At 38.7% G+C, this 6,703-nt stretch overlaps 1 long non-coding RNA gene across 1 annotated transcript; it reads right to left on the bottom strand.

Annotated features, from left to right (window-relative positions):
• Window positions 1-793: 793 nt before the first annotated feature.
• Window positions 794-5,626, bottom strand: LOC120113015 (uncharacterized). The gene is made up of 2 exons (XR_005514748.2): window positions 4,864-5,626; window positions 794-4,763 (listed from the first exon to the last, which is right to left on the bottom strand). It is a non-coding gene; the product is annotated as an uncharacterized LOC120113015 (long non-coding RNA).
• Between the last annotated feature and the right edge of the window lie 1,077 nt (window positions 5,627-6,703).

Here is a 6,703-nt window from a genome sequence, read left to right as displayed (position 1 = left end):
TATACCACATTCGTCCAAATTGCTTCAATCCATACAAAGATTTTTGTAACTTGATTGAATACATTTTCTAAGATTTTGAACTACATGCTTCAGGCATTTTCAGTCCTTCAGAGACTTTCATATAAATATCATTATCAAGTGATCCATATAAATAAGCTGTGACCACATCCATAAGACGCATATGAAGTCCTTTAGAAATTGTCAGACTAATTAAAAATCTAAATGTAGTTGCATCCATTACAGGCGAATATGTCTCCTCATAATCAATTCCAGATCTCTGTGAGAAACTTTCTGCTACAAGTCGTGCTTTGTATCTGACAACCTCATTATTCTCATTCCTTTTCTGTACAAACACCCACTTGTAGCCAACAGGTTGTACATTTTCAGGCATTTGAACTACAGGTCCAAATACATTTCGCTTTGCAAGCGAGTTTAATTCGGCTTGGATTACGTCTTTCCATTTTGGCCAATCATTTCTATGTCAACATTCTTGAATGGACTTTGGTTCAAGATCCTCTCTTTCTTTTATTAAATCAGTAGCTACTGCATATGCAAATATTTCATCAACCACAACTTTATTTCGGTTCCATCTTTTTCCTGTAGTGACATAACTTATTGAATTTCTTCATTCTTAATATTTGCAATTCTTTCATTATTTTCAGGCGCCTAACACTCTTCTGGAGTTGTTCTTTAGTTATGTCTATTACTGGCTTTTGTGCCATAGCCTCTTCAGGAGAATCAAAAACTGAAGTAGTGCCAACTTGTTTATTTTGCTCCCGTCTCTTTCTTGAAATTTTTATCTTTTGAACTAAGAGGTCTACCACGCTTCTGGCATGCAAGAGACTCATTTGCTAATGTGTTAGTAGTTTGTTCCTTTGGAGCTTCAATTCGAGCAGAAGCATTTACAACTGGTATATGTGACTTGGTCACTTTCTTAGCATCAGTGAATGCATCTGGTAATTGATTTGCAACCTTTTGCAAATGAATAATTTTCTGAACTTCCAGTTCATACTGATTTGTACGAGAATCAAATTGAGATATTGATGATGCATTCCATAAGAGTTCCTGTTTTTCCAGCTTTTGTTTTTCTCCCCCTAATCCGGGGAATATTGTTTCATCAAATTGACAATCAACAAAACGTGCTGTAAAAAGATCTCCAGTTAATGGTTCAAGATATTTAATAATGGATAGAGATTCAAATCCAATATAAATTCCCAGTCTCCTTTGTGGACCCATCTTTGTGCGATGTGGTGGGGCAATTGGAACGTATACTGCACAACCAAAGATTCTTAGATGGGATATATCTGGTTCTTTGCTAGAAATAAGCTGTAATGGGGAGTATTTATGATGAGTAGTTGGCCTAGTTCGAATTAGTGCTGCAACATGTAATATAGCATTTTCCAAACAGAACTAGGCAACTTTGTTCGCATAAGTAATGGTCTAGCAATTAGCTGCAGGCGTTTAATCAGTGATTCTACCAGACCATTTTATGTATGCGTGTGGGCCACAGGATGCACAACAGTAATCCCTATTGACATGCAATAATCATTAAAAGCTTGGAATGTAACTCTCCTGCATTATCAAGATGAATTTTCTTGATTGTATAATCCGGAAATTGAGCTCTTAACCGAATTATTTGTGCAAGGAGTCTCGCAAATGCCACATTACGGGTGGATAATAGACTAACGTGTGACTAATGTGTTGAGGCATCTATCAATACCATAAAATATCGAAATGGTCCACATGATGGAATAATAGGCCCACATATATCCCCTTGAATTCATTCTAAAAACGTAGGAGATTCAATCTCAATTTTAGTTGGGGATGGCCTAGCAATCAATTTTTCTTGAGCACAAGCAACACATGATAATTCATTTGATAAAAGAATCTTCTGGTTCTTTAATAGGTGTCCATATGAATTTTCAATAATTCTTCTCATCATTATTGCACCTAGATGACCTAAGCGGTCATGCCAAAGAACAAAAGCCTTTGGATTGATTAACTTCTGATTAATCACAACATTGGATTCTATTGGATTGACATAAGTATAATATAATCCAGAGGAGAATGATGGCAAGTTTTCCACCATATGCTTCTTTTCAGAGATAAGCGATGTAATATAGAGATATTCTTTATCATTCTTATTTATGGTCTCAATATGATAACCATTTCGACGTATATCTCTAAAACTTAGTAGGTTCCCTTGGGATCTACTACAAAACAAGACATCACTTATTGATAATATTGTTGCTCCAGGAAACACCATACAGGCTCTCCCGGAGCCTTCAATTAGATTTGCAATACCATATACTGTATTAATATTTGCTTCAGCTAGTTTTAGTTGGAAAATATGCTTTACTTTTGAGAATGGTGTGTTGTTGCACTGTCTGCCAGACACAAATCACCATCATTGATTCCAAATGAATCCATATTCTTCAAAAAATAAAAAATAAAGTATGTATAAGCATTAAAGATGCATAAAACATAGAAGTTAACAATTAAGAAAATGGAGCACCATATATATTTTATTACAAAAGAGTTCATCACACTAAACTTAAAGATAACATGCTTCAAAGTAAAGTAGATTTCTAAAAGGAAAAACAAGATTTAATCATATTGAACATTTCTATCACCACTTAGATGTTCAAACTTTTCGTCAGCATTCTCAAAAAAATCAGAGACATCTAAATTGATGATGTTCAGTGGATCTTAATCTTCAACAAAATTTGTTTCTACACCATCCCCTTTTCCTTTCGGTGGAGCTTGGTAAAGATCAACAAGGTGTTTGGCCGTACGGCAGGTACATGACCAATGTCCTTTCATGCCACATCGATAGCAACACTTTCTTTATTTTTAGAGGAGATATGTGGTTTCTCCTCCTTGTTTGCTGATTTCTTAAAATTTATGTCGTGATGGCCTCTGCGATACCAATGGTTATTACGACCACAACCATTACCACAGCCATGACTACGTCCACAGCCACGTCCCTGACTATGACCACGATCGTGTCTATGATGAACAGATGATGCAGCATTCACTTCAGGGAATAGATCTGAACCAGTTGGTCGTGATTGATGATTTTTTATCAAAAGTTCATTATTTTGCTCAGCAACAAGTAGGCATGATATCAGCTTAGAATATCTTTTAAAACTCCACTCTCGATACTGCTGCTGTAGGAGCATATTCGAGGCATGAAAAGTAGAATATGTTTTTTCTAACATATTATATTCAGTAATTTTTTCTCCGCATAATTTTAACTGAGAGGTAATTCTGAATATTGAGGAATTATACTCGCTTACAGTTTTAAAATCCTGTAGTCGTAGGTGAATCCATTCGTAGTGGGCTTTTGGAAGGATCGTATATTTCTGATGATCATATCTCTCTTTCAAATTTGTCCAAAGGATATATGGATCTTTCACTGTAAGATATTCGGCTTTCAAGCTTTCATGGAGATGGTGGCGAAGGAAGATCATTGCTTTGGCGCGATCCTACAGGGATACGTCATTTCCTTCTTTTATAGTTTCTCCAAGATTCATTACGTCCAAATGGATCTCGGCATCAAGAGTCCATGACAAATAATTTTTGCCGGATATGTCAAGAGCTACAAATTCAAGCTTGGTGAGATTTGACATTATGAAATAAAAAGGAAGAAAAATATATTACCACAAATTAAGTGAAGACCCTTAGTTGGTTAGAGTCTCGTGCTGATAACGTGGTATAAAACTAAAAGTAATAAAGCAATAGAAAATAAAGAGAAAAGAAACACAAGAGAGTATGAGATACAAATGATCTATTTATTCTTTCTTGCTTTTCTCTTTCCGATACAAGACTACATATCATCTATTTATAGGCCAAAGGAGAAAGATCAAAGGCCATAAGATTAAAGGCCATAAATACATTAATTCATCATTAATGATGAAATTGGAGGGTTATGAAAAGTTGAATAGTCATGGATGAATTCAGATGAAGATGAAAAGTCAAGATTTTATAACAGTTTGTGATTTATAGTCATTTATCAAACAAGTTCTACCTTTGTAACTAGCTTATAACCACTACAAAAAAATCTTATCTTTTCTGGAGCTTTTTAGAGCCTATACCGACACTTATAAACATCGTTAATTTTTCCGCCGACGCTTTTCAAAGCATCGCAAAAGCGTCAGATAGGTAGGGGTGAAAAAAAATTGCCAATGTTTTTGTAAAGCATCGCTAAAGAGTCGGTTTTTAGCAACACTTTTAAGCGTCACTAAAAGCCGACACTCATAAGCGTCGGCCCAATAGCGACGCTTAAATGCGTCGGCCTTGAACATTTATTTTTTATAGCTGATATATTTTTATAAGGACGCTTTAAAGCATCGTTATAATTATTTTTAAAAAAAATAAAAAAGATTTTTTTTCAAAAATGTATGCACATTTTCTGCTGCACAGTTCTATAAAAAAATTATTTACTTCTCTGCGTGTTAATGGAGCATATGCTAATGACCCTCTGTCTCAGACTCATGAATTTGGATTCTTGTTATGTAACAGAATTCTACAAAAATTTTAATAGTCAATCCAACTCTATTGAATTACATCCACTATATCAATGAGAATCAAAAGTGGCGTACCGTTCTGGAGGGCAATGGTGGACTCCTGGGGGTTAATCGAGACGAGGATGCCCTCGTAGCGGATCTCGGCTTTGGAGGTGAGGCTGATGAGGCTGTGCATCGCCATTTTCTCCTAACCCTTATCTTGGCAACCAAACAGCAGGAAACATGTACGAAAACCTAAAAGCAATGCTAAGCCAATATCAAGCAAAACTTCATCTCCAACGGATCCTGGCACAAAAAAGACAAAAACAAAAGGAAAAGGGGCACGCGACCCAACCTGAGACCGGGGAGGGCACCACATCCTTCCTTGCTGCCTTCTTGTCGCGGCGGTCGGATCCACCAGGCGCCGGTCCTCGACGTGTGTTGCCGCAATGCTGGAGGGGGAGGAAGACGGAACCGATGGAGGGGTTGGAGAGCTCATCGGGCTCAAGATCCAAGTCAAGAAAAGCGGAAGATGGCGCGGACCTAGGAAGTAGGGAGAGCAGCGAAAGGAGAAAAGGAAGGAGAGAGGCAAATCTGCCGGTTGTATTTCTCGGAAGCAGGGTTGAGCCCTTAAAATAGGAAAAGAACCAACCCCAAACCATACCCCATCGGACATTAATGGCGCGAGATCCGGCGCATAAGCAGCCAGAACGTCGGAGCCATCTTTGGGTGCACCCCCTTCAATACTGTTAGCTCCGACTTAGAGAAGAAGGGATGGGGTTCCCGACGGCGGAGGAGGAGGGGGAGCTCAGTGCGGTCGAGGGATTGGAGAAGGGGTGTTGCAGGTGGAGAACGCCTCTCTCCACGCACCCACGACACCGCACTCGAAATACATTGGGGAATTTGGACTTGGGACGTGCTTCTCGCGCACCGGCATTACCTCAGCGGCTGCCATTGCCGGGCACTGCTCGCTAGGATGCTTCGCTAGGGAGGGGGGAGATGGGTTACGGATTGGGAGAGGTTAGAAATTTATTAGGTTGGGGAGTGGGGAAGGTTTGGTTGGAAGTGGCTTCCGATAATGCTTTCTAAAGCGTCGTCGCACTTCCACGAGAGGGGATATGGTTGTGGTACCTCCGACGATGCTTTAGAGAGCGTCATCTTAGCCTAGCAGGGTGGAATGGCCTTCGACGACGCTTTAGAAAGTGTCATCTTAGCTTAGCAGGCCGTCGTCGACGCTTTTAGAAAGCATCGTGTCATCTCAGCCTAGGCTTCCAACAATGCTTCTAGAAAACGTCGAGTTAGCTAGGCTAGTTTGGGCTTCGGACGATGCTCATAAGCGTCGTCGGAGGCTTAGGATTCCCACGGCGCTTACCAGTGTTGTCTAATCTGGATTCCTCCTGACGCTACTAAGAAGCGTCGGCAAATTTTGGCACAGTGATCAAATTGTCAACGCTTCTCTTTTGCCTCGACAATTAAGAGTCGAAAAAAGTCATTTTTGCTGTAGTGAACATAAATATAGTTTATTATAGTTAACTTTAAATTAGGCCACTTTGGAAGATTGTGGGAAGCTTCTATGGGCTCGTTTGGTCTGCGGGAAGCATTTTTTCTTCTAGAAATATGATTCCTATAAAATAGATTCCTAGCAAGAGGATGCCTGAAAAAGTACTTTTGGTATGTTTGATTGACCATGAGAAAGTGACAGATTTTCAGAGTGCTTATGTTTGGTTGACCATCCACTTTCCTGAAAAAGTTATGTGTAATTTCTATTATACCCTTAATAAAAATTAGGTCTTTAATGTTTCTTTAATGTTAAAGGGCCTTTTTGGAAAAAAATAAAAAATAAAAATAACTTTTCCATGTTTCTCATGGAAAAGACTTTTCCATGAAATGTGGGAATCATATTTCCATGGGAATATAACTTTTCCATCTCTCTCTTTTAAAAACTCCAATCAAACAAGAGATATCTCATTACTTTCCGTTAACCACACTTTCCCCCCTTCTTTTTCCGTGAACCAAACGAGCCCTATAAGTTCAAAGGAGATGGGCATCAAAATGATGGCAATGAATGAAATATGAGAGTATAACAATGTTATAAATTAGTTGCTCCAATTTTTTTTTCAAGTGTCAATAAGAATGAGATAGGGTCGCTTGGACCTACGCCTCTCCCGACTCTATGGTCGCTATTGAACTCTAAA

The sequence above is a fragment of the Phoenix dactylifera genome, chromosome 4, assembly GCF_051530095.1.
Source record: "Phoenix dactylifera cultivar Ajwa chromosome 4, Ajwa_hap1_PhDact_Kaust_v1.1, whole genome shotgun sequence".
NCBI classification, from domain to species: Eukaryota; Viridiplantae; Streptophyta; class Magnoliopsida; order Arecales; family Arecaceae; genus Phoenix; species Phoenix dactylifera.
The sequence above is the reverse complement of the archived record's forward strand: the minus strand, read 5'-3'. Positions and strand labels throughout refer to the sequence as shown.